This window comes from Vicia villosa, unplaced genomic scaffold (assembly GCF_029867415.1).
Source record: "Vicia villosa cultivar HV-30 ecotype Madison, WI unplaced genomic scaffold, Vvil1.0 ctg.000715F_1_1, whole genome shotgun sequence".
NCBI classification, from domain to species: domain Eukaryota; kingdom Viridiplantae; phylum Streptophyta; class Magnoliopsida; order Fabales; family Fabaceae; genus Vicia; species Vicia villosa.
In genome coordinates this window covers 271494-287736 of record NW_026705323.1, presented here as the reverse complement: position 1 = coordinate 287736, position 16243 = coordinate 271494, and positions in this window count along the sequence as shown.

Sequence of the window (16243 nt, the reverse complement as noted above, 5' to 3'; positions counted from 1 at the left end):
ATTAAGTGCTTCAAGTGTGGAGAACCTGGACATCGCATTCACGAATGTAAAAGTGAGGAAAAGAAGTGCTATAGATGTGGAAAGGCAGGTCACATTGCTATTGAGTGCAAAGGGAACACTGTAACTTGTTTCAACTGCGGGGAAGAAGGTCATATCAGTCCTAAGTGTCCTAAGCCGAGGAAGAATCAAGCTGGTGGTAAGGTGTTCGCCTTATCTGGTTCAGAGACTACTCCAGATGATCGGTTGATTAAAGGTACGTGTTTTATCCATGGCACTCCTTTAATTGCAATAATAGATACTGGGGTAACTCACTCGTTTATTTCATTGGATTGTGCTAAACGACTGAATTTGGAAATATCTGAGATTAATGGAAGTATGGTCATTGACACTCCTGCGTCGGGTTCAGTGACTACTTCGTTCGCTTGTTTGAACTGTCCAATTGATATTTTTGGTAGAGAATTCGGAATGGACTTAGTGTGCCTTCCGTTGGAACAACTTGATGTTATCTTGGGTATGAATTGGTTGCAATTTAATCGGGTTCATATCAATTGTTTCACGAAGACGGTTATTTTTCCTGAAGATGTCAGTGTTGAGGATTTAGCGATGACGGCTAGACAAGTGGATGAAGCAATGAAGGACGGGGCTGTCGTGTTCATGTTGATTGCATCCATGGAAGTGAAAAAGAAAGCGGTGAGTAGTGACCTACCGGTAGTATGTGAATTTCCAGAAGTCTTTCCAGAAGATGTAAGAGAATTGCCGCCAGAGAGGGAGGTAGAATTTGCTATTGAACTAATTCCTGGAACTAATCCTGTGTCGATGGCACCTTATCGTATGTCGGCATCGGAATTGAATGAGTTGAAGAATCAATTGGAAGATTTACTTGAGAAGAAATTTATTCGTCCTAGTGTCTCACCGTGGGGTGCACCGGTGTTACTAGTGAAGAAGAAAGAAGGTTCAATGAGGTTGTGTGTGGATTACAGACAACTCAACAAGGTTACTATCAAGAATCGGTATCCCTTGCCGAGGATTGATGACTTGATGGATCAACTAGTTGGAGCATGTGTGTTCAGCAAAATTGACTTAAGGTCGGGATATCATCAGATTCGGGTGAAGACGGACGATATTCAGAAAACAGCATTTAGAACGAGGTATGGTCATTACGAATATACAGTGATGCCATTTGGAGTAACCAATGCGCCGGGGGTTTTCATGGAGTATATGAATAGGATCTTCCATCCTTTTCTGGATCAGTTCGTAGTAGTATTTATTGATGATATTTTAATATATTCTAAGAATGAAAAAGAGCATGCGGATCATCTTAGAGTGGTATTGGAACTATTGAAGGAAAAGAAACTTTATGCAAAACTGTCAAAGTGTGAGTTCTGGTTAAACGAAGTGAGCTTTCTTGGGCATGTAATTTCTAAGGATCGTATTGCCGTTGACCCAACGAAAGTAGAAGCAGTGTCTCAGTGGGAAGCTCCGAGGTCAGTTTCCGAAATCCGTAGTTTCCTTGGTCTGGCGGGTTACTATAGAAAGTTCATTGAAGGTTTTTCAAAGTTAGCATTACCGTTAACTAAGTTGACTAGGAAGGGTCAAGCGTTTGTTTGGGATTCGAAATGCGAAGAAGGATTCCAAGAGTTGAAGAAGAGGTTGACTAGTGCGTCGATCTTGATTTTGCCGAATCCGGCGGAATCTTTTGTTGTTTATTGTGATGCTTCGTTGTCAGGATTAGGAGGTGTACTGATGCAGCATCAACAGGTAGTCGCTTATGCGTCGAGACAACTCAAGGTGCATGAGAGAAACTATCCGACTCATGACTTAGAGTTGGCAGCAGTGGTATTTATGTTGAAGTTGTGGAGGCATTACCTATATGGTTCAAGGTTTGAAGTATTTAGTGATCACAAGAGTTTGAAGTACCTCTTTGACCAAAAAGAGTTGAATATGAGACAAAGAAGATGGTTAGAATTTCTCAAGGATTATGATTTTGAACTGAATTATCATCCGGGTAAAGCAAATGTTGTTGCCGATGCATTGAGTAGGAAGTCCTTGCATATGTCTATGCTTATGGTGAGAGAATTGGATTTAATTGAGCAATTCCGAGATTTGAGTTTAGTATGTGAAGACACTCCTACCAGTGTTAAATTGGGTATGCTGAAGCTGACTAGTAGTATTCTTGAGGAAATCCGAGAAGGTCAGAAGACTGATGTAGAGTTGGTTGATAAGTTGGCTCTAATTAATCAAGATAAAGGAGGTGAATTCAGAATCGACGAGAATGGTATAATGAGGTTTGGTAATCGTGTTTGTGTTCCTGATGTTGCCGAATTGAGGAAGAGTATTCTTGAAGAAGGACATCGTAGCGGATTGAGTATTCATCCTGGTGCTACCAAGATGTATCATGACTTAAAGAAGCTGTTTTGGTGGCCTGGAATGAAAAAGGAAATAGCTGAATTTGTCTATGCTTGTTTGACTTGCCAGAAGTCGAAGATCGAGCATCAGAAACCGTATGGAGCTATGCAACCGTTATTTATTCCAGAATGGAAGTGGGATAGTATATCTATGGATTTTGTTTCAGGTTTGCCGAGGACGGTGAAGAATTGTGAAGCTATTTGGGTTATTGTAGACAGGTTGACAAAGTCTGCTCACTTTATACCAATGAGAATGGATTACCCAATGGAGAAGCTGGCTCAATTGTATATTGACAGGATAGTGAGTTTACATGGTATTCCTTCGAGTATCGTGTCGGATAGAGATCCAAGGTTTACATCCAGATTCTGGGAAGGTTTGCAGAGGGCTTTGGGTACTAAGCTGAGATTGAGTTCTGCTTATCATCCGCAGACGGATGGACAGACGGAAAGAACTATTCAATCACTAGAAGATTTGTTGCGTGCTTGTGTGTTGGAAAGAGGCGGTGCTTGGGATAGTTATCTACCCTTGATCGAATTTACTTACAATAATAGTTTTCACTCGAGTATTGGTATGGCTCCGTTTGAAGCTTTGTATGGTCGGAGGTGTAGAACGCCTTTATGTTGGTATGAATCTGGCGAAAGTGCCATGATTGGACCGGAAATTGTTCAGGAGACAACAGAAAGGATCAAGATGATTCAGGAGAAGATGAAGACTTCTCAGAGTCGTCAGAAGAGTTATCATGATAAAAGAAGGAGGACACTTGAATTTCAAGCAGGAGATCATGTGTTCTTGAGGGTGACCCCCACAACTGGTGTTGGTAGAGCACTGAAATCAAGGAAGTTGACTCCGCGATTCATTGGTCCGTTCCAGATTACGGAGAGGGTGGGAGAAGTGGCGTATCGTATTGCGTTGCCACCGACGCTTGCGAATCTGCATGATGTATTCCACGTATCACAGTTGAGGAAATACATTGCTGATCCATCTCATGTGATCCAAGTCGATGATGTACAGGTAAAGGACAATCTGACAGTTGAAACTTTGCCTATGAGGATTGGAGACCGAAGGCTGAAACAATTGCGTGGCAAGGAGATAGCACTGGTCAAAGTAGCTTGGGGAGGACCAGCAGGTGGGAATGTGACTTGGGAATTGGAGAGTCAGGTGAAGGATTCCTATCCAGAGTTATTTTCCTAAGGTATGTTTTCGAGGACGAAAACTATTTAGTGGGGGAGAGTTGTAACACTCCATTTATTTTCATAATTTAATTTAATTAAATTAATTGAATTATGAGGAATTAAGCAATTGGGCTTGAGTTGTGGTTAGTAAGGGAGGGGGTGCATTGGTAGGCCCTATTACTAATTAAAATAATTTTATTTTATTCTTAATAAAATAGAAGGAGTGGTAGAATAGAGAAGGTTACAGTATTGGGAAAAGAAGTCTGAACGTGAAAAGAGAAGAGGAACGGAGAAGTGCGACCGAGGAAGAACGAAGAATCAACCTTCAGGTAAGGGGGGACTCTTCCGTTTATCTTCTATTATGGGATTATAGATAATATGATAGAATTGATCGTGTTATCCGTACCAATTGGGTTGTGCTTAGGTTGTAGAAATGTTAGGTTTTGGGAGGATTTACACGTAATAAATATGCTGATTCGTGTAATGGTGTTATTTGGATGGTTTGAATGTATTATAATGTGCTATAATATGTGTTTGTTGTACTGTATGCGAAATCTGATTGGAATGGGTTGAATTGGTAATGATTTGGTGAAGGAAGGGTAAAATCGCAGGCTGTTTTCTGCTAATCGGAGCGCTGGGATTCGCCAGTTCGCGCCGCGTCCAGGAGTTGGCGCCGCGAACAGCTTGGCAGAAGGCCAGGAAACTTTGTTGCGCTCAGTACGCGCCGTGAACATATGACCGCGCCGCGATGGCGTAGTTTTTATTCGTTCCGCGCCGCGAACCTCTGTTTGCGCCGCGAAGGCGTAGTTCCTATTCGTTCCGCGTCGCGAACCGTGTGTGGCGCCGCGTGCTGTTAGTTGTTGCGACTGTCCATTTTGAAAAGTTTTAAAGAGGTGTAACTTCTAAACCGTAAACCGGATTTTGGTGCCGTTTCGAGTACAGTGAGGCTAATCAGATAATTTATATACTCAAATGGTGTTTTGAGTTGTGGCTTGAATTATTTTTAAAACACTCGATCTTATTTGTTGTGGTGGGATATGCTTATAGGTTCACTAATGAATGTCTTACCTGTATGATGTCGTGGTTATAACTGGTGTTTATTATACATGTATTGTTGGTATGAAATATGTGTTTTATTGATGATTATGACATTGATCGATGTATGTGGGTGATGAGCATGTTATGGTTGATGCATGCATTCATAATCATTTGGTGGCTGGTCCTTGACGATGGTGGATCAGTGGTAGCTAATTCCCATTGTGTGGAATTAGTGAGTGGGTGTTACCGTATCCTTGACGATGGTGGGTCGGTGAGTTGGGTTATCCCAGATTTTGGTACCACATGCATGTAGTTGCATTGCATTAGGCTGTTTTGCTATTATAACATGAATGGAAGATTGTCCAATGTTATAATATGTGTTAATTTGGTTGTTTGCTTGCTGATTGTATGGTTTGAATCTGATCATAACTGTGATTGGGTGAATGGCATGTGAAATGATATTTTATTATTTATATCTTATAACATTAGTTAAATGTGAATGAGACTCACCCTTACTGTTGTTATTTTTCAGATTGAGGAGTAGCTCTCGTACTTGGTGAGGATTAGCTCGTCAAGTAGTTCGTTAGAGTCAGTTGGGTCCGTGTCATGCTCTGGTCGTGTAACACTGGGGGCGTCGTTTAGAGTTACTTGTTAAACTTTTGTTTTGGATGGATTTTATGTTAACGCCTTAAGTCTGTGACTTGGCTGTTTGTTATTCAGATGTTAAAGATAATTCCGCTGTGTTAAACATGATGATCTGAATAAATTTGGTTGACGTTCTCTTTTATGGCATGACATGAGTATTGTTGTTTGATTATTTGGAAGTTGTAATGCCCTTTTTCATGTTTACTCTGATTATTATTTATTATTTATGCGGGGTATTAGAAGGGTGTTACAAGGTCCAACTAAAATATCCAAAATACTTGGTGCGAGAAAGAGAAGAAAATCCGAAGTTTAGAGACAAATTTGCCATGCTTCAGGAGGCCAGCTACGGCCACCTGTGTTGCCTAAAACGAGTCGTAGCAGGAAGGGAGTGAGACAAGTTTGCAAGGAATCCAAGAGGACTATGGAGCAACACGGCCGACCATGTTACCTGACACGGGCCGTGTTGTAAGGTCTGGGACATTAAACCAAAATTTGAGATTTTAGAGATACAACACGGCCACCCATGTGGCCTGACACATGCCTTGTTAGTCAATGCGCTGATTCTCATCTTTCCTTGTTAATGGGTCAAGTATTGAGTTGCATGGGTATTTTTGAAATTGACAACCAATACCAACGGTTTTCACTATTTAGGAGAGTTTTTACAATGAATCAAGAGACTTTTTTGCTAGCGAAGAATTACACGATTGAAGATTGGAGAAAACAAGGTTTTTGGAGAGCGGAATATTTTCATGAGTGGAAGCAACTGACAATCCAAGATTATCCCAATCCTTGTAATATCTAATTTGTATCTTTTATTTTTTTAATACTATGAGTACCTAAACCCCCAATGCTAGGGGGTGTCCCTGATTTGACTCTGTAAACATATTTAATTTTATATTTGCAATAAGAATGTGTTTTTCATTATCAATTTGTTCTCTTGATATTCTTAATGCTTTCTCTTTTGGACAAATTGAGATTGATATATGATTATCAATTTGGTTGGTCCGCCGTTGGTAATGCTTTCTTGAGACATCCTATAGTAGATACCACCTAGGAATAGGGATATGCTATAAGGACCAAATTAATATTGATTTAATATTTCTTAATTTCACCGATAAGTTTCTTTGGCCTTAGGGCTTAGGATGAATGATTAAAATTTCTCTAGCGTGCTACTCCTATTTATCAAATCCAATCCTATTTTCCATTTACTTTTATGTATCAGTATTATTAAAATTTACCTAAACAAACCCAAATATTAGTTTTTGTTTTAATTGAACAATAATTCAGACTCAATATTTATACACAGTCCTTAAGATTGACATTCGGGGACTTTCCTCTTTATCATTGCCTTGAAAAAATAGTACACTTGTTATTTTCTCGATCACTCCACATATCTTTCATGAGGAACATATAAGACCAAAATATAATTATTGGCTAAATTCAAATTTATCCTTGTCGAACTCCTAGTCTGAATTGGTTAAAAAACTTTCTATGTCGCAATGTAACATAATTTCGCCAGTATGACCAACCCTTTGCCAAGTCTCTGTCGAAACCATCCAAGTTCTTCTTCGAAGTTAGCTTCTTTCATAAAATATTTCCCTAAGTTTCCCTTGACATCTTATTTTTTACTGAGCGTCGAAATTACAGCTAACAAATTGCCCTAAAAAATATCTTTGTTTATCAAATGGAGAAATGAACATTTTTTGATAACCTTCGACGCGACAATACGTTTACTACTGTGACGTCATGGCATTTTGACCACTTTTCCAACATGTTTCATCGAGATGTGCTACACTACAACCATCATAATTACTGCTATCTCCTAGGATTGATTATGGCAACCGAACAGGAAACCCTGTACTTAACCTCTAAATAGCATACACATGCCCCACTAACATCTCTCTTCAGCTTTCAAAAGGCAACGTGAATGACTCTTCATTTTCTTTAAATAGCCTCACCTTCAACATTTGATACTTTTTTTAAGCTCTGAGCTCAAAAACCTCCATTTCCTTTGTGATTCTTTCTCAGAAAATTAGAATCTAACAAGCTTTTCTTTCCAAACTTAACATTTTTAACAATGGCGCTTTCGAAGATCAAGAACACCAAAGCTGGCAAGCAACCCGAAGATCCTATATCACCTGTAACCTAGATGGCTGGTCCACAGTTGATAGGGAACCAGGAGTATGTTCCTAAACCGCTTCTTGTTGAAGAGAAACTTAGGGGTTTTCTTATTATTATCCCTTTACTTTGGACTAGGTAACATTCTGAGGCGAGTCTGTATTTTTTTCGGCACGACAGTGGTCACTACAACCATAAATATGTAGTTTTAGGGATGTCAATTTAGTATACACTGACTGCAATAAGAAAGTTGTTTATATTCCAATGGATGCGAAACCCAAGGAAAAAGTGATTTTGATCGTCTTTGAAGGTACTGTTCGTATGATTTACTATCTTTTTAACCACAATAAAGCCATTATCTTGATATTTACCATGGAGGCCAATCCAGAAGAGAACATCTCTTCCATCCCAATAGTAAGAGAATTTTCGGATATATTTTGAGAGGATGTTAATTCTCCACCTCCTTAAAGAGAAGATGAGTTTTCTATACATTTGGTTCCTAGAACAGGACAAGTTTCTATGGCATCATATAGAATATCCCCAATTAAATTGAAGGAATTGAAGCCTTAATTGAGAGACTCGTTAGAAAAAAATTTGACCAAAGGTTTCCCCATGGGGTAATACAATATTATTATTGAACAAAAAGGATGGTGGATAACTTGGAAGCTAAACATGATCAATCTCATCGAGTTATAGTATATATGTTGACGATCTCATAAACTAAACATGAACGTGGGAGTCCTCTGCAGCTTTTTTTCCAAATAGTTTGTTGATTTATAAGTATCAACAACTTGTTTACAAATAAACGCTACCGGCAGGATTTTAACCCTGGACTAACAGCTTCCTTAACTCAGCTAACAAGTGCCACATGAGCTACTCCACTCACCTCAGTCCTCTGCGCTTACAATTTATGGGTATATAGGTGTATGGAATAACGTATTAATTTCTCTTTGATTCATTCATTATCCAAAATTTGAATGTTATAATTATGCTCAATCTTCTTCTAGTTTAATCATTTTAAATTTGAATAATAAATAAAATATTAATGATGACTATGTTAAATCCTCTATGTTTAGATCATTTCATTCTTTTTAAAATCGATTATTATGCAAAATTTTCTTTTCATGCAATTATTTTTAGAAAATACAAACTTTAATAATATTACTAATGACCGCGTGAAATCAGTTTGGTCATCAATGAGATACATTTATATTGGATCAAAAGTGACACACAAGTAATAGAGATATCATATATTCACTCAAAATTTTAAGATGATCGATAAGAGTGTTCGCGGTATGATTTGAGCGATTTTAACATTAAAAGTCATATATATGAACCGCAAGAGAAAATAATGTGTGGTTTGGTTTGGTTTGGTTTGGTTTGGTTAACTTTTAAAAATAAAATTGAATAAAATCAAACCAAACTAATGCGGTTCGAGTTGATTTGGTTTTTTCCAAAAATTTATTAAACCATACATAAACATAAAGAAGAAAACATAATTGTGAGATTAATCATTCATACAATACCATAAATTAAATTTATAATTGTACAAAGAAGTTTATAATTTGACACATAAAATTCCGTCTTACAATTCTATCTCATGTCTTAAAGAAAAATATTCATGAAATTGTATTTTTAAATAAATATAATATAAAAATATGATAAATATGTTTTGTCAAAATAGTATTTGTTCTGGCCTGGGCCGAGCAGGCCCAACTCCTCTCACTAGCCGAGCAGGCCCAATTCATTGGGCCCATTTACTGGATAACCGTCAAGGAGTTATCCACGCGCGAAGACCACGCGTCACGCAGCGGGGGATTCGGTCAACCACCTCCGAACCCTACGCTATGATCATCCGGAACGTGAGTCTTCTGCTGACTCAGCCCTAGCATGGGACGTTCTGGCAGTTCCCTAGCACGTGGGCCTCCAGTTGGATTTGGCCCAATTAGGGAACCTTGGCCCAGCGCTGGGGGCTATAAATACCCTCTTTCACTAGAGGGCAGGTATTCTATTCTTCACTCTCAACCCTCATTCTCTGATAGCTACTAACTTAAGCATCGGAGAACCTTGCAGGTACCCCCCATCTTGCTCTCCAAGCCAGATTCTGCTGCCTTGACGATTCTTCTGATCAGGTACGATCAGTGGCGCCGTCTGTGGGAACCTTGCTCCCCCTTCTTTAACAAAGATCAAAGCATAACCTTTCACGATCGTCATGGCTAACAACAACATCCCAAGCTCCGACCCCTTCCTCCTGGAACATCTGATCGAAGATTCCACCCGCGAGGTGACGAATCGCCGCCGGCAAGAAGAACCTCAACATGCCCTTGCCGGACAAGGAAGGTCGAGACATGAGACTTCGCAACCTAGGAGGCAGCGGGTCCAGAACGTCCAGCAGCTGCAGGGCCTCCAACAGGTTCAGAATGTCGAACAAAACCCTCCCGAGGGACACGTTCAGAACGGGGAAGACCAGCAGGCCCGAACCCACAATAGGCCTGAGCGCCCCCAGAATGAGAATGAGACCGACGCCAGAGATGGGCACGCTGCTTCCTCATTCACCCACACCTCCGACAGGCAGAGGACCCGTCATGTAGAAGAGGAGGAACCGCTCAACATCCCCGAGGATGCTGACCCCGTCACTATCCTCCTGCTCAAAGAACTGCAAAAGACGAACAACCTCCTCCGACTTCAGGACGACCGTATCCACGAGCTGGAAAGGAAGCGACGGTACCGCTCCCCTCCGCGGAAACATTACCGGTCGCGCTCCTATTCCTCCTCGCGCTCACCTCCGAGGAGGCACCGCCGGCGTTCCCCATCTTCTTCACGCTCGCCACCTAGAAGACACCGCCGTCGGAGATCATATTCCCGCTCTCCACCGAGAAAGAGCAGGAAGAACCAGAGACCAGAGGCCACTGAAGCAAGAAGCCTCTCCCCCGAGCAGGGTCATCAGGGCCCCTCCATGGCTGTGCTGAAACCCCGCGAGCGTCCCTCTCCTCGGGATAATCGCGCCGGTCCCAACAATGACTAGGAAAGACCCCGGCGAGGCAGACATTCAACTTCACCAAGACCGAGCGACGAAGAGGACATCCGCAGCCCTTTGTCCGAGGACATCCGAAGAGCCCGCCTTCCTCGAGGGATGGAAAAACCCCCGGCGTTGGACCAGTATGATGGAACCACTGACCCCGACGACCATATTCGGAGCATCGAAGCGGTCATGGACTACCACGTCGTCAAGGGCTCTATCAAGTGCCGCATCTTCCCGACCACCCTCAGGAAGGGAGCAATGACTTGGTACAGAAACCTCCGCCCCAACTCCATCCATTCCTGGACCGACCTCAAGGAACTCTTCCTGAGCCATTTCACAGCCTCCCGACGACAACCAAAATCCGAGGCCAATCTCGAGGCCGTGATACAAGGGCCCAACGAACCTCTTCGGGATTACCTCGACAGGTTCAATAAGGAGGCCGTCCAAGTACAAACAGAAGACTACATGAAGAGATACCTCTTAGAACGGGGACTTCTCCCCGGCAGTGACTTTAAGAAGGCCATTAAGATTGAAAAGGTCCACTCCATGAACGCCCTCATTTGCAAAGCTCAAGCGTTCATTGCGTTCGAGGAAGGAGAGGCTGCTGCCATCAAAGCCTCGCGAGGCAGTGACGCCGCTCGCAGTTCAAACTACGAGCACCCAGGTTAGAAGAGAGGGCATGAAAAAAGGAAAGACGACAGATCTCTCGACATCAAAGAGCGCCGAGGACCATCTGGTCGCTTCAATGACTACACCCCTCTGAACACCTCGCGGGAGAGGATCCTGGCCGAATGCCAGAACACCGACTTCAAGAAATCAAACATCAGGCCCCCAAAGTCGAACCCTGCAAGGCCAGGAACTGACAAATCAAAGTATTGCAAATACCATAGAAGTCACGGCCATCTGACCGAAGAATGCATCCATCTCAAAGATGCAATTGAAACACTGATCAAGGAGGGCCGCCTTTCAAAATACACACAGAAAGGGGAACCTTCCCGAAGGGACGACCACAGAAACTCTGACGAAGGGAATTCCCCGGATAACAGGCCCCTACAAGTAGCACTGTCCGTCACTCGCCCAGAGGATTTCGTGCCATCAGCCGGGATCCTCACCGCACTCAGCAAATGGGAAAATTTCCCACTCACCATGGTCGTCTCCAACGGCGGGGATCCAGGCTCCCTCACCATCAGTTCAGTCAAGAGAAAGTTCGATGAGTTGCTCAGCGCCAACGCGGACCTCGGCCCCACACTGCGGAAGTTCCGGGGAAAGTCAGAACCAATCACTTTCTACCTGGAGGAACTGCCCGGCGGAGCTCCAAACGCCACAATCCCCCTGCTCGTCCGAGCTAGAATGGCGAACTTCGACGTCCGACGGGTCTTGGTCGACGAAGGCAGCTCGGTCGACATCATGTACTCCCACCTCTTCCAGACACTCCAACTGGACGACTCACATCTCACTCCCTATGTGGGTTCGGACCTCCAAGGTTTCAACGGAGCTACCACCAAACCATGGGGTTACGTCGAGCTGATTGTCACCTTCGGAGAAGGGGAAGCCTCCAGGCAAGTCAAAACCAGATTCTTGGTGATCGACTGCAAAACCCTGTACAATTGCATTATCGGGCGCCCCACTCTAGCCGAGCTAACCGGCGTGCCCTCCACTGTTCACCTAAAGATGAAGTTTTACACGAGGACAGGACGAGTAGCCACCATCAACGCCGATATCGAAGCTGCCAGGAGAATCTTTGACGCCTCCGTCAAAGGACTAGAACTGATCGCCCCTCCGACCAACTCCAACAAAAAGCCAAGAGCCGAAGACAAACATCCTCGAGAAGACCAGCATCAGACAACCAACGTCAGCTCAGTCGACCTTGATGCACGGTTTACAGAGGAAGAACTGAAGATCGGGGAAGAAACGCAATCAAAGGCAACTCATCCCGTCCGACCTATCCCCGACGGAGATTTCGAGCTAGTCCCCCTGGGCGACAACCCCGATAAAGCAGTAAAGATCGGCAAGGGCATCCCAGATCTACCAAGGAAGCAGCTCATGGCCTGCCTTCGAGCCAATGCAGACTTGTTCGCCTGGAGCGCCGCAGAAATGCCCGGACTCGACCCCGAGGTCGCCTGCCACCACCTCTCCATCAATCCAGCCGCGAAGGCCGTAGTTCAACGTAGGCGTCGGCAGTCTCCCGAGAAAGCGGAGGCTGCCGAGAAAGCTGTAAAAGACCTCCTAGAGGCAAATTTTATTTCCGAGGCCAAATATTCTACTTGGCTCTCAAACGTTGTACTTGTTAAGAAATCTAATGGAAAATGGAGAATGTGTGTTGATTATACCGATCTTAACCGGGCATGTCCAAAGGACGCCTATCCTTTACCTAACATGGATAGACTGGTCGACAACTCGGCCGGCTATAAACTATTGTCTTTTATGGATGCTTATTCAGGTTACAACCAAATCCCCATGGCGAGGAGCGACAAGCAGTGCACTGCGTTTATGACGGAGTCGGGCAACTATTACTACAACGTAATGCCCTTCGGCCTCAAAAACGCTGGGTCCACGTATCAACGGATGATGAACAAAGTTTTCCGAGGAGAGATCGGCGACACCCTCGAGGTATATATGGACGACATGATCGTCAAATCTCGAGAGGACGCAGACCACACCTCACATCTCGAGCGGGTGTTCGAGCGGGCCAGATCCTGCAAGATGCGCTTCAACCCGGAGAAGTGTACTTTCGGCGTCCGCGCAGGCAAATTCCTCGGTTTCTACTTGACCGTACGAGGAATAGAAGCCAACCCGGACAAATGCCGAGCATTCTCCGAACTACCCATTCCTAACAATAAAAAATCCATCCAAGTCTTGAACGGGATGCTCACCGCACTATCGTGTTTCGTCGCGAAATCCGCCCAACACGCACTCCCTTTCTTTAAACTACTACGAAAAGAAGCGACCTTTGAATGGTCCGAGGAATGCGAGCGAGCACTTTCACACCTCAAACAAGTGCTCTCCAAACCGCTCGTCCTTTCTCGACCCGATAACAACGAGCCTCTATACCTGTACTTAGCCGTTTCAAACGAGGCAGTCAGCGCGGCTCTGATCCGAGAAAACGAAAGCGGGCAAAAGCCCGTATATTTCACCAGCAAAGCCCTGCAAGGCCCCGAGGTGCGATACCAACAGATCGAGAAAGTCGCCATGACCCTAGTAATAGCGGCCAGAAGGCTGCGGTACTATTTCCTCGCCCACACCATCTTCGTCCGAACAGATCAACCCATCAAGCAGCTCCTCAGCCGACCAGATATGGCCGGCAGGATGCTGAGGTGGTCCCTCGAGCTATCGGAGTTCGACATACAGTACGAAAACAGGAAGGCATTAAAAGCTCAGGCTTTGGCAGACTTCGTGGCAGAGATGACCTCGATGGCCGACTCCCCGGATCCGACCAAGAACAAATGGACCATTTACGTAGATGGCGCCTCAAGCAATTCAGGAAGCGGGGCAGGAATTATCCTAGAAAACGACGAAGGACTCATCATCGAAGTATCTTTAGTCCTATCTTTCAACACGTCGAACAACCAGGCCGAATACGAAGCCCTCCTTGCAGGTCTGAGACTTGCCGAGGATGTGGGCGCACGCGAGGTCAAGATCTACACAGACTCCCAACTCGTTGCATCCCACATCAGCGGCGATTACCAAGCCAAAAACGACGTACTCGCCGAGTACCTCATGCTCGTCAAGGATAAGATGAAAAAATTCAAAGCAGAAGTCGAGCATATCCCCCGAGAACACAACTCGCGCGCCGATGTGTTATCCAAACTTGCGAGCACGAGAAAGAAAGGAGGAAACAAGTCGGTCATCCAAGAAATCCTACCCAGGCCAAGCATAGGCGAAAACGCGCGGGCTCCACAAATATTCGCTATCGGGGACGACCACTGCTGGATGACCCCAATATATAACTTCCTCACGAAAGACGAACTCCCCGCTGAGGCAAAGGAAGCCTCAGCGATTAAAAGACGAGCCTGTTCGTATACTATCCTCGAACACAAACTGTACCGACGAGGCTTCTCCATCCCTCTCCTCAAATGCGTCGACGCTTCACAAGCACTTGAGGTACTCCAAGAGCTTCACGAAGGAATCAATGGCCAACACCTCGGCGGACGATCACTGGCGAGGAAAGCCCTCAGAGCCGGCTACTATTGGCCGACCATGCAGCAAGATGCCAAAGAATACGTCGAGAAATGCGATAAATGTCAGCGACACGCCGACATGCACCTGGCGCCCCCGAACGAGCTCAAATCTCTCTCCTCGCCTTGGCCTTTCTCCACATGGGGAATGGACCTCCTCGGACCTTTCCCGGTCGGGTCTTACCAAAATAAATACCTAGTGGTCGCTGTGGATTACTTCACGAAATGGATAGAAGCCGAAGCGCTCGCCAAAATCACGTCCCAAAACGTGCTCCGCTTTTATAAGCGGAACATACTCGCTCGGTTTGGGGTGCCACAGGCGATCATTACCGATAACGGCACCCAGTTCACGGACAAAAAATTCCAGGAGTTCGTAACCAAACTCGGGACAAAACAGCACTTCACTTCGGTCGAACACCCTCAAACGAACGGACAAGCTGAAGCCGCCAACCGGGTCATTCTCCGTGGACTGAAGAGAAGGTTGGGCGAGGCAAAAAAGGCTTGGGTCGAAGAGTTACACAGCGTCCTCTGGGCGTACAGGACGACCCCACACTCGACCACAGGCGAAACACCGTTCAGGTTAACCTACGGCACCGAAGCCGTGATCCCCGTGGAGATCCGAGAACCATCTCGTCGAACTGAGTCACCTCTCGAAGAGGAACTCAATGACGAAGCTATGAGAGAAGAGCTCGACATGGTCGAGGAAATCCGGACATGATCCTCCCTCCGAGAAGCGAAACTGAAACAACAAATAGCCTTACGCCATAGCACTAAAGTTATCAAACGCGGGTTCGAAATTGGAGACTTGGTCCTCCGCAGAAACATGAAAGATTCGCGCGAGGGCAAACTAGCCCCGAACTGGGAAGGTCCGTATCGAGTATATGATAAAACCGAAAACGGGGCATATTACCTCGAAAACCTTCTCGGCGAAAAACTTGCTCGACCATGGAACGCTGAAAAACTCAGATGCTACTACAGTTAGAAACAACCTAACGCTACCCGGCCGCTCGTAACGAACACGAGGAAAGCAAGGCAAGGACTCGCGCCATGGTACAAGCGCGTATGCTCCACGACAGCTTCAGTCGGATAACCCTACCAGGAGGCAAAGCCGACTACGCGGCGGGCCTTACACACAGACCCTCCGCGGAAGTACCTGCACGGCAGAACCCCAGCTTGCGATGGGATCGTTCACGCCGCGAGCGCCTGGCCCCGACCGCGGCCTCGAGCTCGCTTATAGCGCACACCTGCTCTGCGCACCCGGACCGTTCCCCACAAACCCGGGCCATAATCCTCGGCCGAGCACAAACATAAATATTCGATTAACAGATAAGCATAAATATTGGAACATAAAACGCAGAACAATATTAAAAACCGACCAAACTGGCCGGGGATATCCAAATATTACAAAAACTATCCGGGCATCGCCCAACTAACTACATTGGCACGCAGGCCACAAAACATTGGCACGCAGGCCACAAAACGGCGGGCACGCAGGCCACTATCAAGAAATTGTCTAGACATCACAATCCTCCTCCTCGGCACCGTCGTCCTCACCCTGGGACTCCTGCTCATCTTCCCAGTCCTCGAACTCCGGATTTGACTCAATCCGACCGTCCACAACCTTGTTGTACGGACCGATGCCCTTCGTCACCAAGCGCGGATTGAGG